At 30.4% G+C, this 12,664-nt stretch overlaps 1 long non-coding RNA gene across 1 annotated transcript; it reads left to right on the top strand.

Annotated features, from left to right (window-relative positions):
* The first annotated feature begins 8,525 nt into the window (after positions 1–8,525).
* LOC133668309 (uncharacterized) lies at positions 8,526–9,316 on the top strand. The gene is made up of 2 exons (XR_009833668.1): positions 8,526–8,738; positions 8,846–9,316. It is a non-coding gene; the product is annotated as an uncharacterized LOC133668309 (long non-coding RNA).
* The last annotated feature ends 3,348 nt before the right edge of the window (positions 9,317–12,664 follow it).

Genomic DNA, 12,664 nt, shown 5'->3' with positions numbered 1-12,664 from the left:
GAAACCTTATTTTGTTATTTTAAATTGAAATTAATTTATTAAAAAATGGCTATCATCTTTTTAATTTGTTAATCACAGCCTTGTATGGAATTTTTTTTGTTACATTTTTTTCTGGTTTTAGCATATAGACCCAGTACATATGACAAATTAGTTTTTTTATAGATATAAAATATGATAAATGAGGTTTTGATATAAGAATTTTTGGGATAGAAAATATTTTTATCAAATATTTTTATTTAGTTTAGAAATTTGGTTTATTTCTATTCAGAATTATTAAACTTTTATAATTTTTTCTACTTGAAAAGAATAATTTTTATATTTTATTGAATATTGAATATTATTAGGAATTTCTATTTTTTTATTTAAAAAATACTAATTTTTAAATTTACTTGTTATTATTTTAAAAATAATATTTTTTTTCTATTCAGTGAAAGAATTCTCTCTTGCAAATGATTAGCAATGCAATCATTTTTCTTCCTCGAGATCCTTTGTAAAGTTTCCACAACAACATTACTGAAGTCGAACCGATGTTGTGTTTGTTTTTTAAATTATTTTTTATTTAAAAATATATTAAAATAATATTAATTGTGTCTAGTAAAACTTCACGCGATTTAGAGTTTTTGTTAATAGATCTAGAGATTGGTTTTGAAAAACAAAGAAAACTGCTTCTTTCTAACAACATTCAGACTTCTTCCTGTCAATCAATCTAAGGCAACCATGAAAGACTCTTGGGCTAAAGCAGTGCGAACACTAAAATTTTTGTTTCTTTTTGCCAAAGCCATTTCATCAAAGATAGAAAGTGGCATAAAGCTCTCACAGTAGCTCCCACTTGCCACTCGAAAAGGACTAAAGCATTCTAAACATGGTTTTTTCTTTTTTCCAGTTGAGGAATTTTATCAAACACTTACGCGTTTTTAAAAAATTAACAGCAGCATAAAGGGATTTCGTGGGCGGCAAGGGCCGAATGATAACTGCTACCAACTAATAGATACATGAATTTTTCCTATTTCATCTCTCTGTCCGTTCTTACATTTATAAGCACCACAAACACGACAACATCAACTCCGCATTTAATGATTTATTCATTTGAATTCAATTCCTTTTTGTTGGAATGACTCAAAGCTACTTGGGCTGTAGTGGCGAAATTGGGGGTAGTTTGTGGAGACCTTCTTGCTTTCTTAGATGGAAACAAACTTTTACCTGGTCCTATTCCAGGCCCTTGAAGCCATGGTTGTAAATCAATGCTATTTTATCTTTTAGTCTTCTGTCCTGTCGAGTTCTATGTATAGTCGAAATTAGCTCTCTCTCATTCTCACTCTCATACTGAATGAAAATCTAATGGGGTGTTTGCTTTTTCATTGAGTAAGGGAAAGGGAACAAGAAAGATGGGGGCTGTTTCCTTTTGCTCTTTTTTTTTTCTCTCTCTCTCTATATTGTAAGTTTGAAAAACTTTATAACAATAAAACACTTCATTCATACTTAGAATGCATTTTTGCGTTCCTTTGAACAATGAAATGAATACCCCAAACTCTTTTTTCTTTTATTATTTCATCCTTTTAGCCTAAATTAATACCCAATTACTTTTTTATGAAGAAAAGAATGGATTAATTTTTTTCAAGCATTTTATTTATTTTGAATTGGTTTTCATGGTATTTTTGGTTTTTTTAAGATTAATTGGTTTCAAATTGCTTTTTAAACAATTTTTTTATCATCTTAACTATATTATTATTATCGGTTGTTTATTTTTGTCCGGTTTAATCATACTTCAAACTACTTTTAAAAGTGAGAAGGGATACGCTTTCTTCTTCCAAGTAATCAGTAATCAATGAAATTATTTCTATTCATTTACAGAAGAAGTAATATTTCATTGATAAGTGAAGAGATTTCCTCGTATTGTGGCTCCGTTTTTCAAAAAAAAAAAATTTATTGTAGTTAACTTCGGTCCTTTCTTGTGTTATTAATTATTTGTTAGCTTTAGCATGAGGTATTTTACCAATTACAAGAAAATTATTCCACTATTATTCTATGAAACTTGAAAAATAAGTAAGGGTTATTGTATTACTAACTTTTGAATGATAATGTTGTCTCTTTTATTCTTTTTAATTAACGTACGTGTCCGGGTCAGCTTGTGCGTTCCTCGACTAATCTCATGGATCTTAAAGTTAATAACCATATAAACTTGTAGTGGCTTTGAGGTTTGTGAGACTTGAATTTGTGATCTCTAAGGAGCAAATTCAGATAAAACCTGGCCAATTAAACTACACCTCTCAAATTATTGTTGATTAAATTAAAGAGAAAATCAAGCTTTACAAGCATGTATATAAGTTCACTTGTTTGGATTCAAAATTCTCAAAATTGACTAGAAGTGTCATGTACATCAATTCATGTATTAGGAAAACCTTAACATGTCTCGAAGGTGAAAATTATTTTTTAAAATGCTTTTTAAATAGTAGTGTATTAAAAATAATATTTTTTAAATTTATTTTTAATATTAGTATATTAAAACGATTCATTTAAAAAAAAACACGATTTAACCGTAAAACTAAATTTAATCTTGTCTTATCCTATCTTGTAGAGTTCTATATATGTTGATGGAGATGATAGCATGATTTATAAACTGTTATGTAACTCAATCTTCAAATAACTCCTTTGGCAACCCTAGTTAAGTAATTTATTTACTTTGCTCAAATCATGAGTTTTTATCTAAGTAATCAACTAGTAAGGAATTTTATTTCTTATAGTTATTAATTAAAACAATTATTTATATGATCAATTGGATTATGGATTTGAGAGATGAATATTATGTTCCAATATGAATATTTATTACATCCAAAATAAACATCTTTTACTTGGCCATGAGCTTTTGTATCAAACTGCTAAGCTTTTATTGACTTGAACTACATTATAAGCTTTACAAATAACAGGGACTAAGTAAATGTAGCCAAAGATGCCCACGCTTAGCTTGAAAAGAAGAACATGCAGGTGGAGAACCTACCTTAATAGCAACTTGGTGGCTACGGAAGCTTAGCTGCTGGCTGCCGAAGCTTAGCTGCAGGCAATGAGCATGAGATTAAATAATTAACCTGTGGCAACCATGAAAGGCTCTTGGCCTAAAGCAGTTATCACTAAACTTTATTTTTTTTTTCCACATAACCGCATTCCTATAGTATAGTATAAGTGTAAAAATTATAAATTTAAACTCGTCTCACTTCATCAATAAAACTATAATATTATTGATAAGGGAATTTTTAGCATGCATAATTTTCACTATTCATGCTTGATTTTGAAATATTTTGGATATTTTGCACAAGATAATTAGAATTTTGAATCCCTTTTTGAATTATTGACCTCGTGGGAAATTAATATGTTTTCAGATACTAGGTTACTGAGCAGGCAGAGCCCAACAGTAAAATTGGACAGTGATTCATTATGTGCTGAAAATAAAGCTATAAAACTTAGTTCCAGATGTTTGTCACCATTTTCAAACAGCTGAGATGAAGGTCTACAAAACATATAAAGGGCATATAACTTAGTTTTGTTGTTTCGAAGCCCAAAAGGCGAGTTGAAAAACAAGGATTGAATCAACCTGAAATTCCTGCACTGCAAAGACTGTTTCGGTTTATGGCCTTTATCTCAAGTCTCAGAGGTCCAAAAATTGCAAGATCAGTGTCGGTTGGAAAGAAGATTTGATTTTCTACAATTTCTCTAGAAATAGAGATATTTGAATTCACACGTTTCCTACCTCAAATCTGGCCCGCAATGTCTGGGTAGGAAAGAATTCAATGCAGAAAAGGAAACTATCCTCATTACTGCAGGGGTAGAAAAGCCACAATATAAAAGAAAAGAAACGAGGTCTGGAAAGGAGGAAGATATACATAGAGAAACTCTAAAAGAAACTAAAGAAGAGGGAAAGAGGCGGCACAAAAGAGGGATGAAAAACAAAGGCAAAAAGATATAAGATTTGGAGGACACCTATCTATTCCACTGCAATTCTCTGCTTTTGAGTGATGTTCATCGTATCAAGTTTGTTTCTCTTTAATTTAACTATGGAGTAGACTTTTATTCTGAGATTTTTGATGTAACCTTACTATGAATTTGTGAACAATTTCTTTGATTGAATTATTACATTAAGTTGTTGAGTATTTCATTCTATATGTAATGCTTCTGTATGTTTGACCAACATCTGCATGATTTAGAATTCAATTTGAGACTGAGAAGTGATAATTGTTTTAGCTATTATTTGAAATACCTTAAGAAATCTATAGGATAGAGATATCATAGGAACTTTTGTAATCGTTACAGGTTTTACGGTACTTAATAAATTTCGACAAGTTCAGAACTTTTGTAGAGTATATGAAATTTACTTGTCGAAATAATTCATTGATACTCGAGAGAGATTAATGTTTAAATTAGAAAAACCTGATTATCAAAGTTAGGAGTAATTAATTCAATTGAGAAAGTTCACATAGGAATAGTTACGGTAAGTCAAAAATCCTAGAACCAGTACAATTGAATTCATTAATATTTAATCATTTGATTGTTTGTTTTTTTTATCATTAATTTTTGTTTCATAAACTATCTCATTCAATTCCTCAAATAGATTATAATTAAAAAGACTCAAATAGATTATAATTAAAAAGACTTTGGTAATTAGTAGTACTTTTTACAAATTCTCGTGGAACGATACTCTACTCATCACTTTATTACTTGTTACGATTCGTGCACTTGCAAAATTAAGCAACAATTATATAACAAAAACACTTGATATCTCCACTGATCGTGGAGTTCAACTTATCAAACTAATTCCTATTTTCTAGTTACTATCATCTAATTTATTATTACTATGTATATCAAAAAAATAAATATTTTTTATAATTTACATTACATGTTTTTTTTTTAATAAATTCAAAAGATGTACCGTCCAAAACTATGATATGTGTAAAGGTAATTGAAAAACCTTAATTTATTTATTTTTATACTAGAAAATAAGCCATTATTCAATATTGATGATGAAGAATAAATATTTATTATTAATAATAAATTTTGTATAATTTGCACAGGATTTTCTTATTCTCGCTAATTAATCCCAGAACGAGGTTCCAAGAAAAGCCTCAACAAACCTTATTTTTTGTTATTTTGAATTCACTGAAAAAATATTCATCATCTTTGTTGCAGATTATTAGCAATGCAATAATCATAATTATAAAAGGTAAAAGGTAACACGTAAAGGAAAAAAAGCAAGGAAATTTCTCAAGCGTGTATTTGGAGCGGTAATTTCATGGTGGTTGCAACAACTGGATCCGCGCGTTAACATTATTGAGTTCGAACAGGCTTTGCTAAAAAAGATTTTGCTTCATGAGATGTTTTTCATGGTAGTTTGTGGAGAGCATGCATTAGTGGGACCTTCTTGCCAAAAAACTCTATTCCAGGCCCTTGAAGCCATGGTTGTAAATCAAAGCTATTTTATCTTTAAGTCTTCTGTCCTGTCGAGTATAGTCGAAATTACCTCTCTCTCATTCTCACTCTCATACTGAAAGAAAATCTAATGGGGTGTTTGCTTTTTCATTGAGTAGGCCGTGTAAAGAAGGGGAAGGGAACATGAAAGATGGGTGCTGTTTCCTTTGGCTCTTTTTTTATTTATTTTTTTTAACTTCATACTTGGAATGCATTTTTGCGTTCCTTTGAACATTTTATTTATTTTGAATTAGTTTTCATTGCATGTTTTTTTTTTAAAGATTAATTGGTTTCAAATTGCTTTTTAAACAATGTTTTATCTTCTTAACTATATTATTAGCAATGCAATAGTCATAATAATTATAAAAGAGGTAAAAGGTAACACGTACGTAAGAGGAAAAAAAAGCAAGGAAATTTCTCAAGCGTGTAGTACTGGTAAATATTGAGGAAGGAATTTGGTGGCAACAACTGCTGGGTCCACGCGTTAAAAAAAGCAAGGAAAGAGAGAGAGGACGCCCTTGTCCTCTCTTTCTTTCTCACTCATAGTGCTAATCAAATGGGGCGTTTGCTTTTTTACATCGATCGAGGAAGCCATGTAAAGAAGGGAAAGCGCACAAGCAAGATGGAGTTGGGGTTGTTTCCTTTTGCTTTTTATTTTTATTTTTATTTCTCTCTCTGGAAAGTTTGAAAAACTTTATGACAAGAAAGGGAATGTCTTTTTGATAGCTCCTTCCGTAGTAATTGCAGCAACATTTGTTTAAAGGACGTACTTTCTTAAATTATACGAAAATTAATCCATGAATATTATTTTGAATAATAAAAGGAGAAAAAATAGCTACATTTGTTTCGAATCCTAGCCCAGATTGGCTCGAATACAAACCATGTTACAGAGGCCAATTCTTGGATCCTTGATTTTGCTAAAATTCGATTGAGAACTGTACCACTTGTGCTCGTAGATCACCAAGCTTAATTATTGTCCTTTTTGGGTAATTTAGAGGGCCAAAGGTTCTATGAAAAAATATTGCATAGCATAAAATATAGAATGCAAAGTCCTGCAGGAACTAACTAAAACTGATCATTATTTTACCTTCTAGTTAGCCCTTTTAATATATTGAGAGACTCTAGCATACAGTTTCCAAAGAAACGAAACACATTTAAATACAAAATATAATTAATTTTAAATTTAAAAGATAACAATAAAAATTGATAATAAATCATCAATATTTATCAAAAAATATTTTAAAAATTGTTATTTACAACCAGTGACCAAACTATAATTATTTTTTAGTATTTAGGGACAAAATCATATTTTCCATAATTTCAATACGATTCTTTCTATACAATTCTTCAATATTTACCTATTATCTTTCAAATATTCAAATTTCTTAAGGTATTTGCTCATTACATCAAAATATATCAATTAATCAAAGCTTCACACCAACCCATCACATTTGTTAAGGTACTTACTTCAATTCATATTCATATACACTTATTACTACCCACACACAAATTAACTCAAGAATAAATCAAAATCACATCAACTAATATCATATAAGGCCTAGAATTCAACAAGCTTATATAAAGAAATAAACTTAAAACAATATCTCCCTGAAAAACCAATTAATTTCTAACTAATATCAAGGTCAATACTATTCTTTAACTTTTTTTTTTTGGATTCGAGAAAATCTTACTCTTCAGAAAGCGCACTTTGTAGGTTCAGGTGAGCGAGTAAAACCTCGGCTATCCTAGACTCTTACAAGTGGTGCACGCCCTGACTCGAACTCGAGACTTACCATGCAGATCTCAAACTCTTTACTATCACACTACGTCTTTTGGGGACGAGTTCAAATGAATCCCAACCGTTGCTTTTATTCTCCACTGCTCAACCATTTTGGCATCTCACCAGGAAGGAACCGAATACGATGCACTGAATATATGCATAGTTCCAATTCCCAAGTGGACCACAGTTGCTGCTATTCGTTCATCTTCAAACAATATTCTTCCGTTGCTTTTATTCTTTATAATAATGTGTGATAGGAATAGCAAATTTCATTTTTCTTCCTGCAGATCCTTTGCAAAGTTTCCACAACAACTGGATCCACGCGTTAACATTATTTATCGAGATCGAAAAGGTTATTGCTATCAAGCTCTTCCAAGCTATTGTTGATCAATGTACCAAAAACACAACATAAAATCAAACAAAGATTTTGATTCCCCTCCATTCTTGTTTTCTCTTGAACCACGCGTTCTTCTTTTCTGTGTATCATGCTAAGGGTTGTCGCACCCGACATCGCGGTGGCCTTAAAAATCTTATTTCATGGAAAAGAACAGATTTCTGGCATCTTGTTTTTTAATGGGAAATGGTCTTGTTTAAGGAGTCGTCACCTAGTATTATGGTCACTAGGAACCCTAACTGATCAACAGAAATTATATGGTACGAGACTGGTTACGTAAAAGGGAAGATATTATCACCCCTTAAACGTTCTGCCTGAGACAGACTGCATTGCTGGTTTTGTCTTAAATTGCTAAATGTTTATTAGTTTATGCTATGATAATTTGCTTATAATATTCCTGACTCTGGCGTCAGTGAATGTTCAACTACGAATATCTCCAACTCTGGCGTTGGTAAATATTACGTAGCTACAAAAGAAATTAGATCAATATTTTTTTTATTCCTGACTCTGGCGTCAGTGAATGAACAAATAAAATCAATTTATTTTTTACGCATACGCATTATTTTTATTTTTATGTAGCTAAATAAAAACAAAACAAAATGAAATAAAATAAATTTACATTAGTATTTTTTATTCCTGACTCCGACGTCAGTGAATATACCAAATAAATTTATTTTATTTTATCTTATGTTTTTTTTTTGCACGCACATTTTTTATTTTTATATAACTAAATAAAATACAATGAAATAAATTTGAATTGGTATTTTATTCTGACTCTGACGTCAATGAATAAATAAAAAAATATTTTTTTTACACAATTTTTATTATATATATTTTTTATTTTTTTATTTATATTTTTGGGCTGGGCCCAGTTCAGCCCACATGGGCTGGGCAAAAACTAAAGGCACGCGTGACTTGTTCACGCGTGCACGAACACTGGTGAAGGTAATTAAATTACCTTCACACAGTGTTCTTGTAACACTGAATTACTTTTTGAAATGAACATGCAAAGGGGACGAAGTCATACCTGCTTCTGGAGACCGAAGATGCTTGCAGCGTTGCTGATGATTCTCGCCTACTGCTCCTCTGGTTTTCCTTCTGTGACCACTTGTCTGTGCTTTCTTTCTTGATTTCTCTGTAACTTCTAAATCTACAAAGAAGATTCCGGCTTGTTGTGAGTGTTCTTTGGCTGAATCCGGGTTTTTCTTTGTTTGCAGGTCCGAAGACAATTTCAAGGATAATTCTCCTCACTGTTTCCTGCCCTCTTGTTCTCTCTTTCTCTCTGTATTTGGATTTGTGCTCTGTTTTCTCTGCCTTTTTTTTTCTTAACTCTGTTTTTCTGGGTTGATTTTTCGGCTCTCTGGTCTTTTCCCCAGTGTTCTTCCCCTCCTCCTTTTTCTCTGCTCTGCTCTGCCTTTTATAGAGCTAGAGAGCATGCAGAAACCCGTTCCCCTGTTAATCAATCCATGAGCGGGATCGTGGGCAAGAGATCGTGGTGTAGTGGCCTTGAGTTGCTGGATTTTTCCCTGTTGAATCGGTCTTCTCCGTGCGAAACGAAAGGGATGGTGAACGGTGGGATCAAAACGGCGTCATTTGGCATGAAAAAAATGACAGATTATGGATTGGTCCCTTTCTGTTTGAAATGTATCAATTGGGTCCTTTAATCAATAAATTTTTAATTTTACCCTCGGATTAATTTCAATTAAATCCTTGAATTTATTTAATTAATTAAATCAAAGTTTAATTAAGTCCACAAACTTATTAATTCTTCTAATTTAATTAATTAAACTAATCCAAATTTTAACTAAATTTCCAAACTTATTAATTCTTCAATTTCTGACCAATTTACTCTTAAATCTGATAATTTCATTCATGAACTTTGAATTTATGTTGTTTTAACCCCATTCTCAAATATATTTATTTTTTAATATTTATTTAAAAATTGGGTTTTCACAAGGGTAATAAAAAAAGAAGAAAATGAACAGAGGATCGAGATTAGCGATGATTTCAATTATCTGATAATTACACAAAACCTTCTTTTTTATTGAAAAAAAAATGAAATTCGGTGGCCAAAACGAAAATAGGTAAAGACCAAAGAACCCCTGGCCTCATGGCTTAATTTTTTCCCACTTAAAAATAAATACGTAATTTTATTACAGCAATGTATAATTAATTGTGTCTAGTACTCTTGTAAAACTTTACTCGCGATTATAGAGTTTTTGTTAATAGATACAGAGATTGGTTTTGAAAAGCATTGAAGACTGCTTTTCTCTAAAAACATTTAGACTTCTTCCTGTCAATCAATCCAAGGCAATCATGAAAGACTCTTGAGCTAAAGCAGTGCGAACACTAACTTTTATTTGTTTCTTTTACATCTAAAGATAGAAAGTGGCATAAAGCTCTCACAGTAGTTCCCTCTTTCACGCTCAGCGGAAAGTGGGAAAGTGGATAGTTCCCACCTTCCACTTGTAAAGGACTAAAGCATTCTAAACAAGGTTTTTTTGTTTTTTTTTCAGTTGAGGAATTTTATCAAACACCTGATACGCGTCATTAAAAAATTAACAGAGGGATAAAAGGATTTCGTGGGCGGCAAACTCTGTTGGCTCAGAATAGGGAGTCTTTGTTCCTAAACTTCATAAACAAGTAAATTAAAGCTTCCAAATTTCTAGCTAATAATATGTCTACGGAGCCTCGCCCACGTACTACAGTACAGCATAAAATGAAGGTCTCTGCTAACTTTTTACGTCACCAGGGTAGATAAAAGGAAGTTCAAGATTCCATGCTGCGCTCCATTATGAGCTAGTACGTGTTCAATACTCCATTTAGATGCTGAATGGAAAGTTCAAAATAACAATAATAATAATAATAAAATTTTATTTTGTATGTTTGTTTTAAAAAGAGTACTAAATAAAATGTTATTTTACCATTTTTATTATTTTACATGTCTTATAAAAATACTAAAATAAGATTTAATAGTTTTTTTCCTTTGATTTTTGTTAAATATATGTTTCTTGGTTTATTTTTTTATAAAATTATCATGGTCTTATAACTTATATCATGAATTTCATGAATTCATTTTTTTTTTCTAATTTTATGATGGAATATATCAATTTTTGTTTAACTTCAAATAATTGAATACAATTATTTTGTTAATATTAATTTTCTTGTTAGTTTTGAATTATTTGCTTGATTTTACTAGTTATTCTCAATTTATTTTAATAGATTTATTTAGCTATTATATAAATTGTTGACGTTTTATTTTTTAAAACAATTTTAAAAATAATTGATTTTTTTCTTGCCATTTTAAAATTAAAAAATTTTAATTCTTTTAACTTTCTTGTAAATACTTTCCAATTAAATCAGTCGATGACAGTTTTCCTCTTTTAAACAATCCAATTGGATCCTTACTAAAATTTGAGATATCTAACTTCTCTTTCTTGTTCTATAATTTTATCCATATTTTATTTCTTTTGTGTTTTTTTTTCTCTTTTATTAAGAATATTTGATTTCATTCTATTCTTTGAACTTCTTCCCTCGATATATAGAATAGAAATTAGTACCACTTACTTAAACTAATTTCTATTTTCTAGTTACTATCATCTAATTTATTATTACCATGTATATCAGAAAAATAAATATTTTTTATAATTTACATTACATGTTTTTTCTAATAAATTCAAAAGATGTGTCGTCCACCTATTAAAACTATGATATGTTTAGCCATTATGTGATGTGTTAACTATGGAGAAGGTCTCAAGGGATTTGTTGAGCAATCTGAAGAGTGAAGGCAGGCAGCTAGAACAATGTGTTTTCTTTAGTTTTTAGCAAGCCAAGAGCATAGAAAGTAGAGAAATGGTTGCAGAACTGGGGAGGGATTGGAAAATAACAAAGTGTACAGTCAAAAGTAAATACTTCTACAGACAATGTGGGATTGGGATTGAACAAAATTCTTTTTTATGGCATGCTATTCAAAATTTTGAAAAAAATGGTTTGCCCCAGTGAGCGAGACATAAAAGAACAAAATATTCAAGGACCCCCTTGGCCTCTCTCTTTCTCACTCTCATACTGATTGAAAATCAAATGGGGTGTTTGCTTTTTTCATTGAGTAAGCCATGTAAAGAAGGGGAAGGGAACAAGAAAGATGTTTCCTTTTGCTCTTTATTTCGCTCTCTATATTGGAAGTTTGAAAAACTTTATTACAATAATACACTTTGACGCTTGGAATGTCTTTTTGCGTTCCTTTGAACAATGCCAAGAAGACATATAAATTATTTTTTCTTTTTTTTTCTTTTTTTCTTTTTTTCTTTTTTATTTTAATCTTCATTTGAATTAGCTTATACACACATATAAATTATTTATTTCATATCAATTATTAGCTATTTATTGTTCTCTCTTCGGTTTTTATATAACGAAATTAAGTTTTTAACCAACCAATTCTTAGCAAAATCATATCCATATATAAATGAATGCATTCACAAGACATTAAAATCTTCCATCATTCATATTGAATACATGAAGGGTTTCATTCATGAAAAACTCTCTTTTTAAATGTTTATTTAAACTCAAAACCAATATAACAATACTTGAGTAATTAAACTCACTTGCCAGTTTCAATTAACACATTAAATCATAGATGAATATGAAAACATAAGGATAAATTAATTATTTTCTAGAAGATTTTCATTTTTTGGAGAATACATAGAAGAAGTGAGAAAAAAAATGAAACAATATTCATTAAAAGTATAAATTACATCATGGATAATAACAACTAGGTCGTCCAATTTGAAAACGGATGGAAAAGATTTCAAAGAGCATTCAATAAACTTCCAAATTTAAAAAATGATCTTCAAATTCAACTTGTAAGACAGAAATACCATACTGATTTGGAGTAAGTTCAAGCATCTCTCTGTAAAATGATCTTGTGCTATCTCGTCCATCCATATCCTTAGCACCCATAAAAACCATTAAATTCAGTAGAACTTCCAAATTTGAAAAAAAAGTTAAACGTGCATGATTGTACATGCATTTTGTTATTA

This window comes from Populus nigra, chromosome 11 (assembly GCF_951802175.1).
Source record: "Populus nigra chromosome 11, ddPopNigr1.1, whole genome shotgun sequence".
Lineage (NCBI taxonomy): Eukaryota > Viridiplantae > Streptophyta > Magnoliopsida > Malpighiales > Salicaceae > Populus > Populus nigra.
Note: the sequence above shows the minus strand (reverse complement) of the source record. Positions and strands in the feature narration are given on the sequence as shown.